Source organism: Geospiza fortis, unplaced genomic scaffold (genome assembly GCF_000277835.1).
Source record: "Geospiza fortis unplaced genomic scaffold, GeoFor_1.0 scaffold132, whole genome shotgun sequence".
In the NCBI taxonomy this organism is placed as follows: Eukaryota; Metazoa; Chordata; class Aves; order Passeriformes; family Thraupidae; genus Geospiza; species Geospiza fortis.
The window spans coordinates 301,082-328,026 of NW_005054446.1; the positions used below are offsets into that span (position 1 = coordinate 301,082).

At 47.0% G+C, this 26,945-nt stretch overlaps 1 protein-coding gene and 1 long non-coding RNA gene across 2 annotated transcripts in view; both read left to right on the forward strand.

Annotated features, from left to right (window-relative positions):
* The window catches only part of CAMTA1 (calmodulin binding transcription activator 1), a 245,453-nt gene that overhangs the window by 29,374 nt on the left and 189,134 nt on the right, over nucleotides 1-26,945 (forward strand). The gene's annotated exons all lie outside the window — the stretch shown is intronic.
* LOC115948612 lies at nucleotides 116-4,247 on the forward strand. The gene is made up of 2 exons (XR_004082413.1): nucleotides 116-201; nucleotides 3,926-4,247. It is a non-coding gene; the product is annotated as an uncharacterized LOC115948612 (long non-coding RNA).

A 26,945-nucleotide genomic window follows, 5' to 3' on the forward strand; every position in this document is an offset into this window, starting at 1 on the left:
CCACTGGCGCAGGAGAGCAGCCAAGTGTGCTGCTTGGGCTGGGTGTGGAGTGCAGAGCTTTGATGTGCTTCTGTAGAAGGTTCTAGTTTTACTCACTGAAGCTCCTTTGTTTTGCAGAGATCTTGATGCAGACGCCCTTTTGGATTTCTTTTTAATAGTGTGTGACCCTTCACCTTTGATCCCTTGACCTGCATTACTTTGGTAACCATTTCATTTTTTTAATTTCATTTCATTTTTAATTTTGGTGTGTAAGCTGTAACATTTCATCATTTTAAACTGTAGCATTCTTTGGCCTCCCCAGATGTCTTTTTTCTTTTCTATGAGGATGCCCAATGTTGCCTTTTCTTGAATAAACATTATTTCAGTTGTTAATAAAATATGTATTTTTCATTGGTTTTTGCTTCTTTTAAGTTTAATTGTGTGTATGTTGCCTGTATAATACTTCTTTTGATCTGTGTTCTCCCACTCAATCTATTTTGATATTTATGTACATCTTTGCTTTTAGTTCACATTTTTTCTACAGTTGTTTTGTTCAGTAAAACCCATTCTTGTGGCCTGTCCATGGCCTATCTGTGTCCCCCTCTAGTCAACTTTTGTAGCTTAAAGTAACCTTGGGAGCATTTCAGATACACTTACAAATAAGAACTATTCTTTGCTGTTAAAATTTTTTTTCCTGTCTTGAAGTTAACTTTTCCTAACCATCAGCTCCAAACTGATAGCTGTTTTAATAAAAGATTAGGCTTCAGACCAAAATGAAAATCTCACTTGAAACTCAATTTGCATTTATTTTTCTGTTATCATTGGAGCCCAAAGGGAAGTTATCAATGCTTGGAGCTGTGCTTTAGGCACGGCTGTGCTTAGGGAAGCAGCGTTGTGTGTACGTGGGATGGCAAAGCCCCCAAAGCTTAGTTGGCTCTTTCCATTTTCTTCTTGAAAGGGAAGCAGTGGATAAGACAGATTTTGGCCAGATTCTATTTTTATCTGGTAAATGATCATATGAAATCCACTGAGCACGGCCCACTGTAGTACAGATTACTTTTTAAGTGTCTCATTATTTTATTCTCTAACATTTAATGCTGAAGTTTTAATTGCACACAGATGAAGCTGCTAAATGAGCACTGAAATGGATTTAGGTCTTCTCAGAGCCTTGTTGATGCTTATAAAACTTTATATCATTCATTAGGACTACAGATTAAAATTGTAGAGAGCTGTTCACATAGTGCCATGGACTCTGCTGGTGCCTGGCCTCTGGAGGAGCCTGAAGCTCCCCTGAACACCCTCCTGCTGACCCTTTCCCCAGGGAAACTGGACTGCATTTGGCTCTGCTCCCCTGTCTGGGGGTCCTGCTGACCTCCAGGGCTGAGCCTGAGTTGTCTCCTTCCCCCTCAAGTCCTCTGTGAGTCTCGAGGGATTCAGCCCTAGCAGGCTCTACCTGGTTCATCTAGTGAGGATGCACCATCAACACCAGAACCTGCTTCAGGAAACAGGTTTGAATTGGCATCCCTGCCTGAGAAAGGTATTTCCAGCACGGATCTCTGTGCTTAACCACAAGATCCCTGTTTTTAAACTTCCCTTGTGTGGCAGAATTGCCTGCTAAAATTAGTGGCAGATCCAGTATTCACAGAATTCCCTGCCCAGCACCTCTGTGTTACTGTGTGAGCTTCTCTGACCTTGTGGCTATGAACTGTGCTGGACTGCCACAGCCTCCATCAGTGCTTGAAGCATTCAGGTGGATTTTCCTTTCCCCTCCTGTTCCAAATTTTAGCTGTAATTGTTTCTGTAGACCTGGAGTTGTCAGTTCTGGTACACAGACTGCTGCTTCTCACCAAGCCTGTCTGGGATAGCTGAGATTTGGCTTTGGCTTGGGTTTAATGCTACCTGTCATCCTGAGGAGAAGAAGAATCCTCCAGAAACCATCTTAAACCATTTCTCCAGTCTCCAGAACAGGGTTTTTAAAACTCAGTGGGAAAAAATACTTACTTTGCCCAAGAAAACCCCTTGAAGACTCTTTTTCTCCTCATAACACATATTTTATGTTGGCAGCAGTTAGATGTGAATGCCCTGACTTTCCAGTGCAGCAATTCTTAAAAACCTTTATTTAAATGTCTGGAAACTGAAGGAAATCTCCTTCCCTGTGCAGAGGGCTGGCTGTTGGCTGCCTCCTGCTAGAACAAATAGCAGGGAAAAAGAAGTGAAATAAAAATGTCTGATGTTGGGAATTGGAGTCAATAATAAAAAAAAAAAACAGAACTTAAAAGATGGTTAGAATGTCTTGTTTCTTTTTTTTTTTTGTCTCATTTCATGTTTTCTCATGTCCATCCTGCCTTCTTTCATAAGGTAAGCACTGTGACCCATGGCATTCTCCGGGTGTAGCTCCCAAGGTGGTGGGATGACAGTGGTGCATGCTTTGTTGTGATATTTTCACGTATTGTGTTAGATGCAGATGGTTATTCCCAGTAATTGGTGTAAATAACATGGGTTATGCCTGTTCAGCTATTGCATGGGCTTCCAGGATGCTAGAGATGCTGAGGGAGGAGGAGGTCCAACCTTTGGGAAGGGGGAGATAGGAATTGTCCCCCATTTCATCTTTAAAACACAGTAAACATTGGTAAGAAAAGCTGCTTTGTTGACCCAGCAACAGCACTGCTATTTGCCCCAGTGTAAAATCTTATTTTTGCTGCAGTGCTGCTGGATACAGCAGGAACAGCAACAGCTGACCCTTGGATGGCAAGAGATGATGGAACTTAATTCACTTTTCCTGAGCTTGTTTTTCACTGAGCAGTAACTCAAATACATGTTTTCATCAAACACTTAATCAAAGAACTACACAAATGCTGCAAAATGTTTGCAAAGCAAAATATTTGTCTGTTTAGATATTGAAAGAATACTCTATTGAGAGATTTGTTCCTGCTTACGAGGTTTTTCTGTTACTCAAAGCCAGAATGTTGACAACATCCACTCCTGAAACAAGTCTTAATTTTGAAATCTATGCAATATCTTCTGCTGCTGGAGGCTTTTATGTATTAACCTTAACAGAAGGCTGAAGGGCTGAAATGAAATCTTGGCACACGTACAAGATTCAGAGCGTTGCATGTCTTGCAGTTCAGGTAATGCAGCTGGGGTTGGATTAACCTAATCTGCTTTATTCAACCTAATAGACACCTGTGTGTCATCTGCATGTGCTGCTTATTTAATAAAACATAGGCAGCAGCTAATTGCTCACTTTGGTCTGACTTCTTTTGGAAATCAGATGTATTGGTCAGCACAAACACACCATTTTCTGTTGACACTGAAACTCATCCAGAGGTGCAGGACAGGTCTGTATCTCCTGCCCAAGACTGCTGGGGAAAACACAGATTTCCGTGCAGCACCTGACCCTATGCAATAAACTGACCAAGTGCCAGCTAACCCTCCTCATGTTTCAGGGCTGGTGGGTTCTAGGCTTGGATCCTGCTGCTCGCACTGCTCTTGTGCTCAGAGGGGAAGGGAATTCCCCCTTTCCAGGGCAGCCTGGGTGCTGCTCTGGCCTCACTGGCTGTTGGGGCAGCCACTCAGCAGGGAGGTTCTCTTTAGGGTGGGGGTGAATTTCTCAGGCTTATCACCCTGCTTGCTGCTCTGGGTGTATGTTGGTTTTCAAAGTCCTTAAATAATTTAATTATTGCTCCTGCTTTAATCTCTAACTTCTCGACATGCATTAAGGACTCTGATGGCTGAGGGGTTGAGCTGGCGCCATTGGGCAGCCAGCCCTGACCCTCTCCTGTGCTTCTGCTTTTCCTCTGCTTCAGAAGTAGAGCTGTAGCCCTTGACACCCTGCATTGGCTTTGTGTCTGCTAGAGCAGGGTCCTCTGCCTGTTCCCCGCTCTTAGATGCACATTCAGCTCAGAAAATGCTCAGTGATAAACATGTGTTTTTATTTCTCCTTCAGGTTTGGCTTGTCTGCTTTTCAGCTCTTCTAGACATTGGAAATTCCAGTTTGTGTTTATTTTCTCTGGATTCCTTCCCACAAGACAGAAGTGAATTCAGCATGGATTATTGGGGAGAGCCTTGGCTGGGAATAAGGATAATTGCAGCCTCTGGCTGTGCCACAGTTTCACTGATGATTTCTTTTAAGTTACTCACCTGCACTGTATCTGTTTCCTCAGCTGTAAAATGTGGGTAATTACCTCCATTGTAAAATGTTACAGGGTCTGCTGGTAATTATATGAACGAAGTGCTAATTACAGTGATTATCCCTTGGACCTAGTCTAGATCTGGCTGATGTTCCTGTTGCGATGAACATATGAAACAAATACTACAACTTGCTTTTCTCCATTCTTTGCGAGGGGCCTGGGAGGTGCCGTGTCACAGGATGTGTTCCCAGTGAGAAGCTCTGCTGCCCTGTCACCCAGATCCCTCTGCTCATTTCTCGTTCCCCTCCACCCTCGTGTGTTACACGGCTGTGGGCTGAGGAATTACTGATTCAGTAGTTGGAGCCACATATGATCTGATAGCCAGGGTTTATGCTGTGGCTTTGCTTTTCCTCTTGGGGATATGTGAAGGCAGCAGCCAGGGAACTGCTCCCGAGGTACCACTTGGGTTGGGGCCAGTCTGTGCTGCCTAGTGGCCTCTTATTCCTTAAGAAGTTCTGACCTTGATGCCAGGAGAGGTGTCCTTCCAGCTGTGGAGATTATTTCCCTCCTGTAAAAGCCTACAGCTTCAAGACTTTATTATCAAACATTTTATTTGCCTTTCTCCGTTTATTTAGGACACACTTTCTTTGTAGCTGGGAATAGCTCTACTATCCCCTGAGCAGGGCTGGGTAGTGGAGGAAGAACTGATATTCTTCAAGGTAGAAATGGAGTGTTCTCATCCAGAAAATCCTCCTGCTGCTGCTGGGAATGTGCTGTAGTTTTTGTTGGTAGTAATAAGTCACACTGTATATCCAGGTAATGATGAGAGTCTCCTCTCCTATGCAATCCCTGCCTTCCCTGGTCACAGACCTCATGGCACAGTAACAACAAAAATCGTGCTTGGTCCACCTTGCTGCAGCTCTGCCTGCTCTGTTCTGCCACATCTTATTCCCTGCCTTCCTTGCTTCTGCTGGATGGATTTTCTGCCTTTGCCTCCAGCCTCCATACACCTGCTTCCCATCAGCCTCAGCCTTTCTTTGCCCTGGAAGAGCAAGGCTCAGTTATGCCTGCAGAATTTAGTAGCTGAACAGTTCTTCCTTTCTCAGAGTTTGATGAGTGCAGTGAATTTTTAACTTTCAAGAGAAGGTTTTCGTTCCTGTCCGGAATGATGGTTTGGAAAGGCTTTCTGGCAATGGGAAGGCAGTCTTTAATTGCAGTTTTGCACCTGAATTTTCCAGACTAGATGCTCTTCTCTGACAGCTTCTGTCTGATTGATTGATTCTCTGGCCTGTTCTTTTCCATGACAGGATACTTGAGTGCTCCAGGGATGGGAGCAATGTGCCACTCCTGATAGGTGAAAGTGTTCATTGCCAGGCAGTGAGGGTATGGAAAGAACTTAGGTGGAGGAAAAAGTAGATGAGGGATTATCATCTCTCCCACGATTTGCTCTTGCATTGCTTTAGAGCATCTAAACTAGAGAGGTGTGTCTGTGCTTTACCTAATGCTCATCTGCCAGACTTGTTTGAAAATCCTTCATTTGGGAAGCAGAAAATTCAGTTTGTTCCTGCAGAAGCATCATCTATTAAGATGAATTAATTTGGTGCGAGAGGCTTCAAAAGCGAATGATGCCATATCCATGTTCTTACTGCCCGTTTCACATGAGAACTGGTTTGTGTGCTCTCTGCAAGTCACATGCTGAAGGATGTTAAATTACTGTGTAACCTGGAGGGCAATCAGTGACTCAGATTTGAGATTTATCCAAGTCTAATTTTGCAGTATTCTTGCAATATCTGGAATTTGTGTATCTTGGCACCACTCTGAATGCTGTAAATTAAGAGTGTAGATAAAACACAATTTTTTTAAAAACTTAAATATTTAGTAACATAACAATTATGAACTTTCTCAAGTCTTCTTTCTCTTAAAAATAAGTGCAGTGTTTGGTTTTTATTAAGGTGCAAAGTGTTGTGCAAAATCACTGTGACTTGTGACAAAAATGCTTTAAAGTATCTGAATGAAAATGCAGCATCACCATGAAAACAAAAGTGTTAAAGCAAAAGTGGTTCCAAACGAGGTGCTGCTAAATGAAGGTTTCCCTGGTTTTGCGAGGCGGTTTTTAAGCAGTGATATCCTCCATGGGGGGCAATTGCACATCCCAGGGAAGGAGTTGAGGAGCACTTTGTATATGTCAGAGGTTGCTGCAAAGAAATCTGTTAATTTTTACTTCTTTTTGTCATTACCTGTCGCTGCTCGGTTTGTGAGCCAGTAGGTTAGAGATAAACACGCCGAGCCGAGCAGTGCCGGGGGCTCCGCTGGCCGAAGCCCCCACGGCTGCCTGGCCTGTCCGGGCTGTGCCACTGGCCGCGGTGCTTTTGGCATCGCCTCCTCGCCCATCCAGCCTCGCTCGGTACCGGGAACATGAGGCGTGCGGCCGGCACGGGCTGGCGCGCCGGAGCTGCCCGTGCCCGCCTCGCCGCAGGAGGACGAGGAGGAGGAAGAGGAGAGTTTCCATCGCGCCCCGTTCGCAGCTGCCCCCGTGTCTGTACGGACGCGGAATCCCCACAGGAGGGTGCTGCGAAGGCACTGAATGTGCAGGTTTGCAGGGAAGATGAGGGCTTGGAGGAGACGGCGATTGTAGGGCAGCCAGCGCCGTGGCTGTGAGGGGGCAGCGCCTGGGCCGTGCCCGGGGAGCGGCGCGGGGGAGGCCGGCGGTGCCCGCAGCAGCCGCTGCCGTGCTGTGGGCTCCGTGTCCGGCGTGCGAGTGTGAGCAGAGGCAGCGGCAGCACCGACACTCGGCTGCTGCAGAGTCCAGGGCTTGGTAGCTGCAAAGTGTCCCAGGGCTGTTCCCCTGCCTTCTGCTCGTGGCTGGGGCTGGGCCCTTCCCCCGTGAGCATTATCTGTGGCTTCTCTGCAGCGAGCCTTGGAGCGCCCAGCTGCTTTCCTGTCTGCGTGTAGTATGTTTAGTCTGCACGAGTGGCAAAATGCATTTGCTTCCAAGTAGAGACAGCCTCCAAATTCTGTCCTAAAATATTTTGTAAGTTGGACCATTTTATTCAATGCGATCAGAGGAGAAATAACGGCAAAACCTCCCTTTGTTGCTGGCTGTGCAACCCTCTTCCAAATATTTTAGTTAAAGGGATTATTCCTTTTGCATAATACATACTCATGCCAAAAAACTTGTCTGACAAGGCCAGTTAAGCAGCACATTCATGTGATTCTCCCTTTAGCTGTGTGCTGCTTCACCCTGAAATTGTGTGATCATTTAAAAGTAAACAACCCTCCACCCCAGGGGCTGCACACATCCATTCTGCCCCTCACTACCTTATGCTGCTTTTCACTTTTTAAATAAACTTTTGAAACTGAGGATTATATAACTGAAGAAGAAACTTCTCTTTGGGATGACCTCTAGGACATGTGGGGGCATTTAGTCTAATTCTCTTATATGGGAGTGTGGGAGCTCTGATCCCTTCCTTTTAATGGCAGCAGGATCAACTGATCTGTTGGAGCTGTTGTAGAGAGGGGGTATAAAATCAGCTACTCAATGCATTGGAGCACCTCACTTGGAATCCTGGCACTGAGATCCATGTGCAAGTCCCTGTGAGGTTCCCTGCTGGCCATGGGGGCATCACGGCATGTGCCGGTTCAGTACCTGGGTTTGGATCCCAGCTGTTTGGATGGAGGACTGTGTCCAGCAGTGATGGTGCTTTGTGTTGCTCTGTGGGTTTGGCACTCATGTGAAATTACATACCAAAAAACGCTTTTGGTGGGATGGGCAATCCCAAAGTTTGGCTCATACACACTGTGGAAGAGGTGTCTGGCAGCAGTGGGGGCTTTGCCTCAGCAGCCGCATGGCAGGACAGAGCTGGTCTCGTATCCGAATGCTGTTAGATGAGCTGCAGGCGAATACAAATAGACTTGGATTTTGGCCCTGTAAAGGGAGACTTTCAGCTTCCCCCGGGAATTCTGCCTTGGCAGAAACCAGCTGTAGTTCAGTGGTTTCTGTTACCAGGCAGAGTCTGTTTGGATGTTAGAAAATTAGAGCAGAAATTCCTGCAGCAGTCAGCTGTGTCTGCGTCACCTCTGTGACCTCTAACTGCTACTCCTGCAAACAGTTGCCATTAAACACAGTCAATAACCCCCTTCTGCATTCCATTGGATCGTCTCTTCCTGCCATCTCAAATGAAAAATAAACAAAAGAGCTTAAGCGTGCAACGTGCTAAATAGACTAATCAGCTGTGAAAATATTTTATGGGGGAATCTGGGGCAGGAGCTGTCAGTGGGAGCGAGCTGATTGGAGCTGCAGCAAAACAGCTCCAGGAGGCAGCCATGGGGACAGAAGGGAAAGATCTGTTCAAATCTATGCGTGCTATTTTTTTTACCCCTTTCTGAGTAGTTTTAGGAAATCCCTCCCTCTGTAAATTGATTACCTCTGCACATCAGAGTGCCTTGGCTCTAAGTACGCACTAAGCTGCTCCTATGCTGATTTGACTTTGCCTGTTAAATGTAAAACAGGTTTTAATCTTCTCATTTAGATGTTTTAATAGAAAGTAAATGTTTAACTTGCTTTGCTGTGGCCTCCAAATCTTTAATCCGTGGGAATGTTTTTAATGAAAGGAAAACTGTGCCTTTGTTTAAAGCACGGGGTGATGCTGCAGGCAGTAGTGCTGATGGGGGGAATTGCAAACCCACACCAGGAATTTTTGGCACTGGTGGATCCCGGATTTGGGGATTATGGGTTTAGGAATATGCTGGGGACAGTGACAAGGACCCCCATCTTGGGACAGGCTGGCTGGGAATGGGTCTGTAAGTTCAGTGTCAGTGATTCCTGCCCCCGAATTCAGAATCAGCCCTGTGTTCTGATGATGTTACAGGGCTGTTGCTGCTCCAGTGAGGGGCAGCTGAGCAGAGCTGTGTGCTTGCCAAGGAAACCGCAAAGCAGGCAGCACTGGGTTTTGTTCTGCACACTAAAGGGGGGGTTCTGCTCTTCTGAAGCCACTCAGCTTACTTATGATTTAATTTAATGTAATTTGTTAAAAAAGATGTGGCTCCAGGACACACAATACAGCTGGCAAAGTACTATGACAAAGTCAAAACTGAACAAGGAGTGGAGCACGCAGTAAATGTGGGTAGAAACCACCTAGGGGCAGTCCAAGGCACCTGTGCCCACTTTGGGGCAGGACCCACAGCTGTTCGCCCCTTCAGTTGCATTTTCTGCCTCAAATTAGAATCAGGACTTTATTAGGTTAAAAGTGCAGCAAGACCTGGAAGATGGAGAGTGCTGCCAAAGGATTTACCTCCGTGTTTCCCACCAGCCTGTGCTGCCAGAAGGGAGATGCTGCTCAGGGCACCTGAAGGCAGACAGGCACCTACAAGGAAGTGCTTCATAAACTCAACTTCCCTCATTGGAAAGCCAACTGCACCGATAAAGCTTTGGCTGGGTAAATAAAGTGTTCTGATTTCCAGGCCTGTATTGTAAGTTGCCAAGCTGTAATTGTGTAAGTGCCAGGGTTATAAATAGCGGGTGCAGCTGGCACGGCCCAGCCATGGCACACCGTGGCACCGGTGCTCCGTAGTGAGAATCAGGAGGATTGTTCTCGTTTGGGTTTTGGCTTCTCCTTTTGCACTCCACGCTTTTCCCACCTGGGCTTGCAGGGACTGGTTCCTGTAGCCAGGCCTGGCTGTCCTTTGTGGGACAGAGGCCAGCTTGGACACAGGAGCATCCTGCGGCACCTGGATTTGTACCTGATCTGTGCATCAACTATGCCGTGTGCAGAAGGCAAGGAGAAGAAAACTATTGGTAAAATAATAAATCGACTTCAGACTGAAACAGTTCATTATTGCAGCATCAGTACACTTAAGAGGCTGGTGCTGCATCACAGGTGTGTGGATGCCTGTGGAAAATAGTGTCATAAGGGATGTCCCAGCAGTACCTGCAGTGAAGGATTTGCTGTTCTCCACAGGATTACTGCAGAGCAGTTTGCATACATCCATGGGGAAACAGAGCTGCTCCTTCACTGTGCACCAGAGGGATGAGTTAGGTTTTATAACACAGTAACTTAAATATTTAATTTTCTGAGTTGTTGTTCTAATTAAATTAATATGCAATTTTTTTCCTGTTTGCCTTTTTCTTTTGACTTTTTTTCTCTTTGACCAAAATCCTAATAACCCAACAGGTCACAGGCACATCAAGATGCTGGGACAGCGCTAGGGGCTGAGGAGAGCAGAGTCGGGGCTGTGTGTGGAGGGTTGGGGTGTGGCAGGAGGAAGTGGTGGAAAAATGTTTGCCTTCCCTGTGGGAGTGGGGTTGAAACGCTACATCAGGCACGTGTCACCAAAATAATAAAAATACTGTGAAAGCAATCAAGTATGCGTTACCAACTTGGCGTTGTTACAGGCGGCTCCTCCCTGTGCAAGGCCAAGCCATTCTGAATTCATCCCCCGGGATTTGGTGTTAAAACATGTTCGCTGCCAGCTGACAGAAGAGTCAAGCTCGGATTTATTACACCGGCACCTGCAGTAAAAAATGACAGATGATGCGAATGTATTTAATTATCATTCAACACCACGTCTCTGCTTGCTCCGGTCGCGGGGCTGCAGCTGGCAGACACTTTAACTAAAGTCAGCGTGCTTATCTGGAGAGGGGCCCGAGGAGGCGGCCGAGGGGCACCAGGTGCTCCTGCGGGGCCCGGCTGAGCAGACTCGGGTCTCTGCACACACTCGCTGCCCCGTGTTGTCCCATCCCTGGTCCTCCCGCAGCTCCCGCTCCGCCAGGGAACGCGCTCCCAGCCCGGTGCTGGAATTCCCCGGAGTGTCCCTGCCAAGGGGGGTCCCCGGGGGCATCCCCCGGCCCAGCGTGCGGGCAGGTTTCGCTGCACAGCCGTGCGGCTGCCATCCCGCGTCCCAAAGGCCGCTGCGGTTTGCAGCAAGGTCAGGGGGACACGCCGGGACTGCCGCAGCGGCGCCGAGAGCGGAGCGCGGCTCCCGCCGCCGGCTTCGCGTGTGCCGGGGAAACACGGAGCGGGGATGCTCTGGGCAGCTCTGATCTCTGTGTGTGTGTGTGTGCAGCTACATGGACATGCAGGCACAGAGGTACATGCCAGAACAGAGATACACACGTGCGTGCGCAGATAAATGCATGCACACAGACGCACGCATACCCACAGGTAGGCACGTGTGTACACAGATACATACCTGCATACACACATGCATACATACACAGACACACATGCACACGTCATGCACGCGTGCATGCACACCTGCATACACACACGCACGTGTCATGCACATGTGCATACACACATGCATACACACATACACACACATACCTGCATACACACATGCACACGTGCGTACACACCTGCATACACACACAGACACACAGGCACATGTGCATACACACATGCATACACACATACACACACATACCTGCATACATACATACACACCTGCATACACATACACATCTGTGCATACACACACATACACCTGCATACACACACACACACACACATCTGCATACACACACACACACCTGCATACACACACATACAGCCCTGCATACACACGTGCACATATGCACACGTGCATACTTGGTGTGTGGGAGGTGGCACAGGTGCTGCTGCCCAGCTGCCTCAGCCCCAGCTGCCGTGGCCTCTCCCAGCTGCTCTCAGTGAGCTCTGATGGAGCTGCCGGGGGAACTCAGACAAGTCCAGAGCCTGCCTGGGATGCTCTTGCTCTCCTGGGGTGTCCCTTGTGCCCTCGGTCCCCTGCCATCACCCCTGTGCCCCCTGGATGCCAGTGAGTGCTCCTGGTCAGGCAGACCTGTGAGCTGCCACAAGCTGGACCAGTTTTTTTGGTGGGAGGAAAGGCAATCCAAGGCTGAGCTGGGCAATTCCTGCCTCCCTGAGGAATGAAGATTTGGGGTTGTTTGGGGGGGTGTCCTGCTTGCCTTCCTGCTTTGTAGGAGGAAAAGCTGCTGTTGGGGTTTTGTTATCGCTTGTTTGTTGCCTGTGCTCACCAAACCGTGCAGGGAAAAGGGGATTTGGGGAGGATTAAAATATCTGATTCTTGCTGGTTACTGAGCCTTTTGGACGTGAGCTCCAGCAGCTTTGTGCTGCGTGGAGGAGACAGCAGCCCATGAGGAGAGGTGGTCAAAGGAATTGGCCAAAAAGGAACAGAAAAATCTGATTTTTTGCAAAGCTTATAAGAGGAAAACTGAAGAATTTTGATCTTGCCAAAATACTTTTGACATTGGAATTTTCCTTGTTTTTAATAATGATTTAAAAAGCCCACTTAGTTGAAAGCAAAAGATAAGAAGCCATCTGGAAGTGAGGGCTTTTCCTCAGTGCCCTGTCACAGAGTGTCCTCACTGCTGTGTGCAGAGCAGGGAGATGTTTGCTTTTGGGGGACACTTCTGGCATGAGTATCCTGCACATCAAAACTCTCTTGTTTTTGGTGGATGTGGCGTTTCCCCTGGGGGTTTTGGCCAGAGGGGCTGGGCAGGCACATAAAGCTGTGCTTGTGGGTGCTGCTCTCTCTTAACCACACCAAACCCCACACTCAGAAGTGGAGCAATCAGCTGGGGATATTTCAGAGCGGGTGGTGAAACGAGGTAGTTTTTAGTATTCATGAAAAATGCTTGTGACAGCCTTACCCCAAGTAATGAGCAGCCACCTGCAGTTCAGAGCAGTGCTTGATAATGCTGTAATTAGATTGGAGATGCAAAAAAGCTCATTAAAATTAAATAACATATTTGTCACTGTTTTAAGAGGTGCAGATTGCCTCGAACCATGCTGGTCTCTTGACCTTGAGTATTTTGGCATAGTCCTCACTGTTGAGCACATGAAAATAACGTTGGAGCATCCCACAGGCAGGTTCATGGCGGGGGTTTCAGCGCAGGGTTGCAGGTGCTCACCTGCCCTGGTCAGGTTGTTTGGCACCTCACCATACAGAGCCATGCTGCCAGCACTGGGATGGCACAGAGGAACACAGGCTTCCAAAGGCATGGGTATGAAAGGTAAACTTCTTCTTCTTTTTTGAAATACAGTAAAATGTGTTTTGAGTCCCCTTCCTCCCTCCTGCCTGAAGAAGAGCATGCAAAGTCACGACACTGTCTATTAACAAAACTGTAATTTTCCAAAAATTAATTTTTAATGACTAATTTGTCTTGTTTTCAGATGTTTTATACACCACATATTGTTTAAACTCCCTTTGTTTCTCCACATGTCACCACAGCAAAGGCAGGTGTTGGGTCAAGATCTCCAGTTGGGGCATCCACTGCTGGCTTGGCTCTGCCCTTGGGAGGGCTGCATCTGCCAAGGAAAGGCAGCTCTGGGGAAAGGCAGAGATCATCCTCTATAGAAAGGATTTCCTTTTCTACTGGCCCAAAATGGCACTGCTGTCCAAACACTGTTGCCCTCCCTCCAGCTGTTGTGGCCACACGCTGCTCTTCCTCTCCAGAGATGCTGGCTGGCCAGGGCTTCTCTTGCAGTAGCTTCTATGCACAAAAAAGAGAATTAAAAACAAAAAGTGGGTTTTTCTTCCTCCTCCTCACTCATAGTGAGTAATTACACGTAGGTGTCTCGGAACAGGAGTGTTTACAGACACTCTGTATTTTCAGCATGTGGGATTTTCCCACTGTAGCACTTGGGCTGTGAGCAGCAGCAAAAGCAGCGCTCAGCCTGGTGCCTGGATCACCACTGCTTTGTTGGGAACTGAGGAAGAGGAGGGAATGCTCTTGAGCATGGAGTATCCTTGTGGGATCATGGCCCTTTGGTGTCCACAGGAAGGGAGTTTGTAGCACAGCTTCTGGCACATTAAAGATAAACTTCTTTTTGTTGTATTTTTTCCCCTTCTTAGGAGTGATCTTGGAAGGGCTCAGATTTGGGTGGTGGCAGCTTGTGTTGCCTTGCAGCTGGGCACACTGCTTGGCTTTGCTTGCTGCCATTCATGTCAATGTTTTCTGTTATGTTCCTGGCACCAAATGGGAATTTTCTCAGAGCTTGTTCTGACTAATGTTGATGAAAGGGCAGAAATTCATTATTAGAGTGAAATAGCTGGTGATAGACTGGGGTTCCCAGGTGTATGAATGAATATCAGCAAATATCTGTAATGAAATTTTTTCTGCAAATCCTCGCCTGTGACCATCCCTGCTCTGCCTGTGTGGGCTGAGCTGTGAATGCCACACAGCCACAGGGGTTTGGAACAGCCCCTGTAGGGCTACCCAGGTCTGTCCCCACAGCCTGGGCACCCACAGCTTCTCTGTGGCTGCACTGGTCCCCAAACCCACTGTGAGAGCCTGTGATGGGCAGGCAGAGCCTAACTGTAAAAAAATAAAACCATGCAAAGTATTCTCAAGGGCCAGATTGAGACAGGACCCATCCACCTCTTCCTCTCATCCAGGTACCTGATTATTGGCAGAGTAATCTTAGTTCTTTGTCTGGGGTGAGATGGTTGGGAGGGAGGGAGCTGTGAATGAACAGTTTCATCAGCAATAAATATTTCCAGATAAAACAGAAGGTGTGATTCCCATCATGCTTGGAGCAGAGTGAAGGGCTGTGGCTCAGGCTTCTGGTCAGATCCAGGTGGGTCCTTTAGGCTGCTCTTAGGCAACTTCAGAGGAAAAGAACCCCCCCAAACACATTTGGCCTTTGTGGTTATGCTGAGGAATCTGCTGGCAGAGTAAACCCCGGGTAAACATCCTCAATTTGCTGCCTCCTGAAATGGAGCAGCTTTTGGAGTTTGGAGCCACAATTTGTATTCAAATGAAGGTCATTTGAAAGGTGTAACACAGTAAACAGCCATTATTTCATTTTGATAGTGGTACTAAAATTATAGTGTTGGTTGAATTATTTTAGTATAGGACCATTACCATCTCCCTAAAACACTTAGAGGGGTTTTATATCAGTGCTGCAGTCCTGAAATTAGAGGAAAATTAAAAATCACACGACTGTGGTAGAAAAGTAATTTATTTGTGAGGATGCCTTCAAGAGATGTGCTCCTGACACCCAGACAGGCTCCCAGGGTTTGCCTTCCTGAACCAGGAAGGCATCAGCTTCCCACGAGCCAGGGCTGCCATAAGCCACCCCCAAAACTTAATTTTTAATTTAATTTTTTTTTTTTCACTAAAAGTGCCTGATGTGGTATTGCCTGACTCAGTGCTGTCAGCGTGTTATATTTCAAACATACTCGTGTTAGGGGGGTAGGCACACACTTAAAACCTCTCTGCATTCATTTTCTTCTAGGAATACAGGCAGTAGAAGTTGGAGTTAATAGAGTGGCAGTGATTTCCCTCATTGGGGTGGCTGGGTGAGGGTGCCTGGATGGAGCCTGGCAATTAGGGCTGCTGTTGGGTGGAAGGGGGGATGCTCCAAGGCTGCGTTGGAGTGGGAGCTGGCGGACGTGAACAAAATCTTAATTGGGAAATTCCCGTCGATTATTACAGCTGCCTTCATTAACATTTTCACACTTGGCTGGTAACAAATGAGGAGAAGGGCTGTGTGTGCCACTGGATTTATAGTGTTCCAAATCCACTCCATACCTGGGGTGTGCCTTTGAGCAGAAGGGATCGTAGCTTTTTGTGGAGGGGTGTTCTGTGAGGATTTCTGGGAAAATCTTTACTGGCAAGGACCTGGTTTTTGATGGCAGGAAGGAATACCCTGCAAATAAAATTCCTAGCTCCATCTCTGGCAAAGTTCAGTTTGGGTTTGGATCTGGTTTTTTATTTGTTTGTGCTTAAACTCCAGGGTTTTTTAATTGCACAAGGAGGGTATCAAGTGCTTATCCACTGGAAAAGAGCATAACGTCCTAAAGACTGTAAGTTGAGCTGTTTTAACAGTAGCAAGGCTGACATAAATGAAGCACCAGCCATGAAAGATATTGGCCATGGAAGGCCACCACATCATGTTGCAGGATAAGGACATGCCTTGTGTCCCCTCCCTGGCTTGCTCCTGCTCACACTTTACTGCTGGAGCACACGATGCTGGCAGGGCCAAAACACATTTTCATTATGAAATCACAGGGTGCTCATGTGCTGGGTGACATTGGGGTGGATGGGCCCATCCTTGGGTGAAGGCTGCTCTCACAGAGGAGATCCTCAGGAGCTCCTTCAAACTGAGGGGAAAACCTGCAGCTGGATTAGGATGCCCTCGGAGATGAGCGTAGCAACCTGTTCCATATTTATTACGGGCAACAATTTGACTAAGGGAGAATTTAGATTAATAACATTCAGCCCAGAGAAGTAATTTCCTTTGAGAAAGCGATTTACATGCACTCTGCCAAAAAGAGCCGTCACCGCGTGCTCTCCCTGTGTCAGCTCCAATAATGAAGTTGGAAATAACATGGGAGGTTAATAGGTCCTACTTATCTCCTTAGTGCTGCAAAGGAAGATTTACAGTGCAGAGCCTGGTTTGCATATTCCCCTTGGAAATGGAAAGGTTTTTCCCAGCTGAGATTGATGAGAGCTTGCAGGGTGTCTGCTGGGGCTGTAAACCTCCATCCCAGGGACACGCTCCTGCCAGAGGGAGCCGCCTTCCCCGGGTCGCTGGCCAGGGACTGACTTAGATGCCAGAGCCACCATTCCAGTGATAATTATTTTTATCCATCTGTCTCCTCTAAGCCTGGAATTTCATAGAGACGTGGCTGCCACATCACGTTAGGAGCTGGGTTTAAGCCCAGTGGGTTTTCCCTGGGAGCTGCCCATGGCGTGTGAGAGGGAAAGTCGTCTGGAGGGTGGTGGAGCTGCCTGTGTTACCCTTCAGGCTTCTGCCTGTGTGATGCCAGTCTTCTGGGTGTATGTTGGGGTATTGTCCTGGTTTAGGGCAAATTTGGGAGGAAACCTCCAAAAGGGGGCCCCTCCAGAAAGCAAACCCACACGGCCCCTCCCCACAACTGGTTTGGGAAGGATTCCTTGGAGACAAGTGGAAAGAACCTGTTTATTTAACAGGCACAGCACCCCCAGCACACCAAATGAACAATACCAGATGACACCACTCTTTCACCATTCTGGAAGAGATGACAAATTCAGAAAGTCTCTCCTGGGGATGGTCACTCTGTTATCAGTCCCTCCGGTGCTGGGGCAGCTGCTGCAGCCACAAGGAGCAAACTCTCGGTGTTTCCCAGGTCCCAGTCCGGAGCAGGTTCGAGTAGGTCCAAAAAAAGGGAAAGGACAAATAGTCCAGGGAAAAATTTGGACTGCTTAGCTACTAACTAATGAGCAGAAGCAAAAAGCAAGAGCAAAGCAGAAGCAAGAGCAAGAGCGAAAGGAAAAGCCAAGCAAAAAGCAAAAGCAGCACCATGTACTGCCCCGTCTGTGTGTCCCGCCAGCCGTGGGGGAGCGGCTGATAAGAAACCAAAACAAAACTTTCACTCTTCAGAGCCAGTCTTGAAGGCACAGAACATAATATCCAGCATAAGCAGAACACACGAATGGGGATACAAGCATCATAACCTCACCCTAGGACGTCACCCTAGGTATGTTGTGTCCTGCCCTTACCCCAAGGAGGGGGCTCTGTGTGCTGGGCCACGGAGCTGGGAGCTGCTGGAATGTGCTGGTGGGTTAATTGGGACCTGCTCCTCTAGTTGGAGCTGGTACTGACCCTGCCTCCAAGGGGGAGGACACTCCTGCCTGGGCAGTTGGTGAGGCTGGAAGCAGCTGGAGTTGCCTGGAGTGGCCCCTTCCCCCTTGTGTGGCTGTCCCGGGGATGGCAGGGACAGGGGATGGCGGGAGCCAGAGGCTGTCACTTCTCATTACTCCTGTGAAATCCCAGAGGAGCCGTGGCACGTTATGGGCTGCTGCAGAGCTTTCCCTGTGAGCAGTGGAGCTGTCTGGGCTTAGAGTAAGGAAAATCCCCAAATTCTGTGGCTGCTTTCCTCTCCCCTGGCTCTCCCCACTGGCTTTTGGGAGAGAGCTCTGTCTGTTCTTCTCTCCCAGCAGGGTTGTGTTTGGGTCCTTCCAGGTTGTTGGGCGCTTCCAAACTGGAAATAAACCAAACTTTTAAAAATAAACCAAAATTCATTCCCTCTGGATAATTTAAGTTGCATGATGCCTGAAACCTGCTTAGGAGAGAGACTCTGAGAGGGAAAGAATTGTTAATAAATGTTCTGTCTGCACAAACTGTAAAATATTCATTTCAGTTAGTTATTTCACGTTACCGAGCAAGTGCAAGAAGAATGAACTTTCTGAACAGCTTAAGGTACAATTCTGTAATAACCTGAGCCATTTAATGAATGAAATATTTAACATAATTTGCATATATTAAATGATGGGGTGACGTTTTTCTACTTCTGTGTACTCTTTGTGTATCTGGAACAGTGCAACCTTTCCTCTTCACCACTCCTCACAGTGCTCCAGGGTGAGCACTGAGGAAATAGCATTTTTCCTCCCCATTTGGAGCCAAGCAAATGGGAGCCACACCAGCTGAAGGCAAGGGCACACACAGGCACAGCTGAAGTGTTTTCAGCTTGGCAGCATGGCTCGAGTAAGCATTGCTTCTGTTGCCATTTCTGCTCTTGATACTCCCAGTCCCACAAAACATGATTTGTTTCCTTTTTTTCTTCTTTTTTTTTTAATCAAGTAGTATTTTAAGTGCAGACAAGAAGCTGTCTGCACGTGCCAGAGACTCCTCTTGGCAGCACAATGCACAGGGCCTGGGAGCTGCCCTGTTCTGAAGTACTCCTGGAGCATAACTGGGCCTGGCACAGAGCCCATCCCTGGCATGGGATGTCCCTTGTGGCACGCTGGCTGCTGGATGCCATCCCTGTGCAGCACTGCTGGCCACTCCAGAGCTGTGGCTGGGCTGCCCTGGGGGATGCTGAGCCTGCCTGTGGTGTCCTCGAGAGTGGCATCCCTGAGCTGGCACTGCTGTTGGATGGTGGCTGTAAATCAGGGCCAAGTTAGGCAGTAAAAACCTCAGGAGTGGGAAATAAGGGGGGAACCTTGGTGCTTTCCCCCACAGAAACAAAGAGAGCTTTAACAGGTGTTGAGTGACCAGCACTTCATTCTCAGCAGGTTGTCCAGGAGGAGGGAGCTGCTGATTTCCATGGGACCAGAAATTGCAGAGCATATTCCAAACAGTGGCAAGGCTGGGTTCTCAGTTGTACCTAATTAAGGTGTGACTTCATTAGTGTTCCCTAACTTAACTGCACTGTAATTCTGCTCTGTAAGCGGTCTCAGGAAACTGTAGAGGGAAATGAAGTTGTGTGTGTTTTGAGTATCTGTATATAGATTTATAGATTTGTAGATTTATAGATGCATGGGTCTCTCTGTATCCCATGGGTGGGTGTTGGGTGGTTAGCCAGAGCAGCAGCCCTGGGGAGCACAGAGTGGATCAGTGTGACTCACAGTGGTGCAGGTACATCCAAGGTGTCCACCATGCTGTGCCCTGATGCCACTAAGGCCAACCCTCACAGGCTGGATGAATAATGAATGCATCTTGCTCTTCCAATCCCCATTACTTTGTGGTTTTTGCATCCCACGCACTCTGTGTTGTGTCAGTCATTTGCCCAGTTTGTAGTTTGTTCAGGGCTCTGGGCTGGTTTTCCAGCCTGTCTGAGCCTCACTCAGAAATGCCTTCTGTCATGTTCAAGTGGCACCTTCACACTGCTCGTTTCCAGGTCGTTGGTAAATATGAATCAATAAAGGAAATATAAAAGGAGTTCAACCAGGAATCCCCATCTGTCTGGGCCTGCAGAGCTCCTGGATGTCAGAACTGCATTTGCAGAACTTTAAAGGCTTAAAATCAGAGAAGAGCAGAGTAATTCTAAAACACATACCTTTCTTTTATCAGCAAGATTTTAATTTTTTTCAAGGTATATAAACTAATAGGAAATGAGCCCACTGCTGGGGATGTAAAGCACAGCCTGGCACGAGTGTTCAGGGTCCCCTCTCAGCAGCTGGATTTGAGCTGGGTGAGCAGAGGGAGGGCTGTTTTCATCCTGCTGTCAATGTGCCTTGACAGAGCGTTAAAGTCAATATTACCCTAAAAACGTTCTGCTTTTCATAACAGGCAATTTTGTTGGTGTTGAAAATGCTTTGTTTGATTTCGGGAGCCATTCATTACAGGATCAGGGCTTCAAAGTGAAGCCAATTAGTTATAAGAGCTACTTTTAAAAAGCTTTTTTCCAAACACCAGCTTTATGGTGAATGGGGAGCCTGTGTGGGGTGGCCCCACTGTGGTGTTGGTACCACTGGGGCTGCATCCCTCTCTCTGAGGCCACATCCTGGCAGGAGCAGGAACCTGCAGCCACTCTGCCCTTTTCTATATTTAGTAAGAAATGCATCAGCATCCCTTTTACTCCCTGAATTCCCTCTGGGAGTGGAGCTGGTAAATAGCTGTCGCACTAAAAATAACACCTGCAGCAGTCTCTGGCAGCCACGTTCCCTTCCCTGGCTGAGCACAGAGCCAAAGGGCTCCCACCCTGGGAGCAGATGTTGGGATTTATGATTATTTTAAAAAAATAACTAAAAATCAACACTTAGAAGTATAAAGAGTGTGAAATCGCCTGTGATGCTTAACCTTTGGGAAGCAGCATCCATGCTCTGTGCTGGATGCTGTCTGTGAGAAAGGACACAGCAGTCCCAGCACAGCCTGCAGCAGTTTTCTGTGGGCTGGCAGTCCAGAGGTCACTGGAGTGACATGGCATCAGCCCTGCCTTTCACCAGCCTTCTTGTCAACCCCCTTCCAAGGATAAATACAGGGAATCCTGGGCACTTTGGGCAGTTTGCTGTCCTGGCGCTGCTCAGAGTGGGAAATGGCTCTTTCACACAAACATCCTTTTTCCTGGTCATTTTTTCCCTTGTCATTTTTTTTCTTATATGTTCTCTTAAAGGCAAGGCTTAACTAAACTTTTGGAAGTCTGAAAATAACTCACAAGGAATTTACAGTTCCCTGATGCTGCTCTGGTTTTATGGTTGTTTCTTGCAGTGCCAGCACAATAATTCCAGGTCAGAGGGGCAGTTTCCACAGATGGGAGCCAGCTGGCAACTGCCAGCCACTCTGGGAGCAGACCTGCTGTGCCCCCCAGGCCACAAGCCCTGGTTAATCATCATGGCTGGATCCTGATATGGGGCAGAAATGTTTCCCTTTCATGCCCCTACAGAAGGGAGGATGGTTTGATGACAGCTGTGAGTGTTGTGAGTTTACTGGAGCTGATGGGCACTTGGGAGCTGCCTCCAGAAAATGCACTTGTTGTTCCCAATTTTGTGAAGAATCCATCAAAGTGACCCTGAGATCATTTGGTTGAAGCATGGTGTAGTAATACCAATGTCACAGGTTCAGTCCCCATAGGGGTCATTCAGTTATGAGTTTGACTTTATGATCCTTCATGGTCTCTTCCAACTCAGAATCATCTGTGATTCTGAATTTACCAGGGAAGATCTGGGAAGAAAAACCCCAAACCAAAAAACCTCACCAAAACCAACCAAGCCAGCAGCAGCAGCCAGGAGCTGGGGACATCAGCACAAGTGGCTTGGGACAGAACCACTCTGAGGTGTCAGAGGCATCTCCTGCAGTGCAGAGAGCCCTGGCTTTCTGCTAATGACTCTGTGGCTTCTGAATAACGAACAATTCATTATATAAATATCTGAATAACGCTTCTTCTGGCTGCTTCTACTTGTTTACTCTTGTATTTGATATTGGTCCTTCCATTTAGATTTTTTATTTGAGTGGAGCAGCATGAGATTAGGGGCTCCTGTACAGGTCAGGCAATGTGCCTCCAGGAAGGACAGCCAGAAGCCATGACCCTCTCAAAGACTGTGGTTCTTTTGGCATCTTTATTGCTTAAAACCCCTCTGTGAATTGTACTGGTGCTGTACAGGTTCATTCCAGACACCATTCCTGAGTTTTTTGTTTTGTTTAGCCTGGCCATGCTTGGGTACAGGGCTGTGCAACTCAAGGCTCTGTGGTGTTCTCTGATCACAAATGCAAAACATGAACAATTCTTACAGGAATGATGATAATGAGTAGCATGGGTAATTTTTTTAACACTAAATATTGTTTGCACAATGATACAGGACACTTGTGTGGTATTGACAGAGCTGGGAAAGCTTTCAGTGTAAACAATGGAAAATGAAAAAACCCGTTCAGTAATGACTTCAGGTACAGCAACTTCTGTGTTCAACTGGATCTTCAGGAAAAGGGATCCTTGTGCTTGGGCTGGAATGGGATAGATGGAGCATGAAAGCACCAGCATCCCCATTTGCACTAATTAAGATGTGAGACTGAGGTGGTGGCATCACAGCAGAGCACTGGTTGAACCAGTAAAATGTCCCAGTCTCTGCCATTCCTGGATTCCCCTGCTATTCCCAGATTTCTGGGCTTTGTGGCTCTCAGTCTGACCAGCAGCATCATTTGAATGCAGCTTTTATCATGATTGAATATGTATATTTTAAGAAGGATTTTAATTCTGTTTGAAATAAGAAAATGCCATAAATCAGCAGCAGAATCTTTTAACATTTACAGCTATAAATGAATTCCTGGTGAGAGTCTCTTAAGCCAGATTTATATCTGACTCTGCATTGAGCTGTCATTACGTGGGACTGAAAAACTCTGACAGAATTAGGCATAATGCAAAAACGTGCTGAAAGGACAGTTTTGCAGGACTGTGGCACATTATTATGTCAGAGCATATGGGAGCAAGGAGTATGTAGAAAGGGGCAATTTCTGGGGATATTTCCCTTATAATGATCCTTCTGTTGGAAGGACTTTGGAAGGGCTTGCTGCTGTCTCCATGCAAGAGAAGGCAAATGGAGCAGGCGCTGGTGTTGGTACCTTGTTGGGCACAGCTGTCCCACTGCTGAGAGTGGGACTGGTGTGTCTCAGGAGGGACCATCCAGGCTGGGGAGAGGCCATGGCATGGGCAGGTTCACAGGGATCTGCTCCATCCCTGTGATGCAGTTAGACTTTGCCACTTGGTGCAGGAGAGCTGCAGAATATTCCATGTTCCTCCTGGTTTTTGTGGGAGTTGAGAGCAGGGCAGCATCTCTGAGGGCACATGCTCACTCTGGAGCAGGGAAATGCTCTTTGGCATCTTCAAGCCACGTGACTGTTTGAATTGTGTACAAAAATTGAGGGTTTTGCTATTATGCTTTAATTAATGCATCATAAACACAGAGATCTTAGTGAATTTTTTTTTATCACATTGCATATTTGACTCTTTCAGGCTTCAGAGGACAAGTGAACTGAACCAGCAGGATGCCAATGTTTGTGGTTCTTTAAATCACAGGGTTTAGTCCAAGGTCATTAAAAAGAAAAAAAAAATCACATAATGACCTGTGGGTGTTTTCCAGTAACTCAAGACTGGGCGTTATTTGTTACTGCTCTGTTTCACTAACTGTCCCTTGGTGTGGGGCCTAAATGGAAGATAAAATCCATCCTAATCCTATTAGGCATGGGCTGATGCAAGGGCTGACTTTGCTCTTACTGGTGACTAACAGCACTTGCGAGTGGTTCAGGGCAGCCATGGCTGGGGAGTTGTTCCCCATTATGCTCTTGCTTTTCTAAAGACCCAGTGTGTGTCTCAGTTTGCTCTTGTCCATGTGTTAAGCAGGTGAAGGAGCTGAGCAGATCTTGTTCAGCTCCAGTGCCTGTTAGTCGCTGCTTGTGCTCTTGATTTGGTTTCTTTTTTCCTCCTTTTCACATGTTTTAGAGAAAATGATTTCTTGTCCAAATCTGTTTTTTTCATACTAGGTTTGACCCTGAAAATAGTGTTTGAGTTGTCCATTTGCTACTTTTCTATTTTTTTTTTCACTTTGTTTTCTTTTTTCCCTTTCTTCTGCCCCTTTCCATAAATTTTCTTTGGGACTGTGTCCACTTCGATTTGCAGCTGTTTTTTTGTTTTTCACCACTGTGGTCCTTTAACCCCAGGAGTTTGTCAGGGCTGCTCCAGCACTGGAATCTGAGGGCAGACAGCTCTCCTGAGGGTGCTGGGTGCACGAGGCCCCAGCAGAGCTGCAGAACACCGTCGCAGTCAGATGACTTGATCAGCCATCACAGCTCAGGATTTCCTAAATGTCACCCTATAATATCTAATTAAGATTGCAGTTTGAAGACATCATGTACTTTAATTGAAAACTGTAGAGTAATCTATTCCATTTTTTCCCTGTTAAATTAATAGTGTGGACCTTTAGCAGATGGTTGGTGAGACACCAATATTAATGAAAACATCCCCCCTCCTGCAATCCTGCCATGCAGGGAACCAAGGCAAGCATCTCCCAAACCAGAAGCATTTCCCACTTGGTGGATTTACTGTGCTGTGGCACCAGACAGTGCTGCCAGGGCTGCCCTCAGGCCTTTTCCTGCAGAGGTGAGCTCTAGCTGGGTAAGGGGGACAGCAGCAGCCAGCGGGCTGTGGGCTGTCACAGACACATTTTATGAAAAATCCTTTCTTTAAGATTTTTCCTCCTGAGAAGCTGAGAGGCCTCAGGAACAAAATGTAAACATTGATTATCTGCTGCTGAGGAATGCAACAGGTGCATCTGTGATTGGTCTCATGTGGTTGTTTCTAATGAATGGCCAATCACAGCCCAGCGGCCTCGCGCTTTCGGTCCCAGACACAAGCTTTTGTTATCATTCTTTCTTTTTCTATTCTTAGCTAGCCTTCTGATGAAATCCTTTCTTCTATTCTTTTAGTATAGTGTTAATATAATATATATCATAAAATAATAAATCAGCCTTCTGAAACATGGAGTCAGATCCTCATCTCTTCCCTCATCCTCAGACCCCTGTGAACACTGTCATATGGGCCCCGTCCTGCTCTCTGCAAACCAAGGGAATGCAACACTTTGGGCCCCAAAATGGTGGGGGTTTCATCCATTAGGGCCACAGAGCAAGGGTCTGGCTTCAACCAGTCTGTGATATTTTCACAGGTATGAATAAATGCCTCTGCACTTGGCAGGAAATTCATGGCATGAGTTAGAAAACCAAATCTGTGCAAGTCTGGCCTGACATGTGCTCTGGCTGGGCGCCCCTGGGCAGCCTCTGACCCCAGGCACAGCTTGTACTGCTGACACAGATTGCCAGCAAAACAGCAGCAATATCTGAGCTTTATTCCCTTCTCAGCCTCAGCATGGGCTGATCAATGTTTCTGCTTTGAGAATTTGCAGGCAGGTAATACTTTAAGACCAAACCAAGTGCTGCCTGAAATGGCAGTGAAACATTCTGGTGCAGGGGTGTTCTGTCACTGACAGGTGTTGGCAGCCTGCAGGCACCTGACCCTCCTGTCCCTGCTGGACACTCGTGGTCTCACTCTTCCTTTCTCCTGCTCCTTGTTTCACCCAGCTCATGAGCAATATCCCTTTGATAGTGTTGCTGATTTAGGCCAAACAACTGAGTGAATGCAGTGGGATTTTGATTTTTGTTCCCATGATGCTGAAGAAGGTGGTGTGAGCCTGCTCTGTGTGGTGTTTGGAGCAGTTTGTAGTTGGGATATTCAGAATATTAATAGCTTTGAGAGTGGATATGGGTAGAAAATGAAAATGGCTCAGTCCCAGCTGAGAAGATGGTCCATAGTCAACATGAATTTTTATTTTCATTTCAGAGCAGAAGGATGATAAGGAAGTGATGGGCTGGAATTTGTCTTTATAGCAGAGAGGACGTGGTGAATTCCTAAGAGAATAAATGTGCTCACTTAAGAGATTGCAGCTTTATTAGCTCTGTGGTCTAAATCTAGGGATGAGTAGAAACTCTTCTGCTTTCTCCTAACACATGCATAGATTCAGGCTTATTAATTCGGGTGTGTATAATTCATACAAAGTAATGACTTGGAATTCAGACTGCTTTTTTTTTTTTTTTTAATGAATTACATGTTGCTTTGAGACCAGATGGTGACCAGAGCTGCCTGGCCTAGGGAATCCTGCAATCCTTCTCCCTTACAGTCTTTTTTTATTTTCTGAGGTGAGATGGGAATTGCAAATACTTTGTGATGATGCAGGATGACCTGGAGGGAATTGAGCTGGGAGGAAGGAACCAACACTCAATCCATGGCTTTAGGGAACCCATTAATTGTCCTTTTCAGAGTTTTTTTAACTTACTCTTTTTCTACCAAAAAATGTGTGTGTTTACTGGAAACCCTTCAGCTCAGGGCAGAGTTGGCACCTTCCTGTGTGCACGATGGGTCACGAGCCTCTCTGACACCACCAGATCCCTGCCCGTCAGTGTCACCATCACATTTTCTGGAAAAATCCCCTTGCCCAGGATTTCTGTCCTGGGAAGCTGAGAAGCCTCAGAGAAAAAGGAAAACAATATTATCTCATTTGCTTCTCCTGTGTTTTGCTGCTTTGGAATGTGGTTTGGAGATTGTTTATCCAACATGTGAGTTGTTTTTCCTTAATGGCCAATCACAGCCAGCTGTGTCGAGGCTCTGGAGAGAATCATCAGAGTTTTTCATTATTATCTTTTAGCCTTCTGTCTGTATCCTTTCTCTATTCTTTAGTATAGTTTAGTATAGCATTCTTTAATATCATATAGATCATAAAATAATAAATTAGCCTTCTAAGAACATGGAGTCAGATTCATCATTTCCTCACAACGATGGGGGACTCAGAAAATACCACACGTCTGTCCGTCCCGTGCTTTGTGGCCATGTCCTCTCCTCTCCTGTGCATGAGCACAAACAGCTTTGCAGCAGCTGCTGGGCAGCACTGAGTGCACTGAGGGAGCTTCTTCCTCCTTGCTGTCCCTGTCCCTGTGCCACTGGCTGCAGCACTGCCTCTCATCCACCCTGTGGCGGGTGAGATCAGGTCGCCCATGTGCCACAGCTCTGGGCTGTTACGTGCTGACATTAAATATTGAAGTGTCTGAGGAGCTGCAGTCACGTAGCATTGGGTGGGGAGTGTGTGGTGGC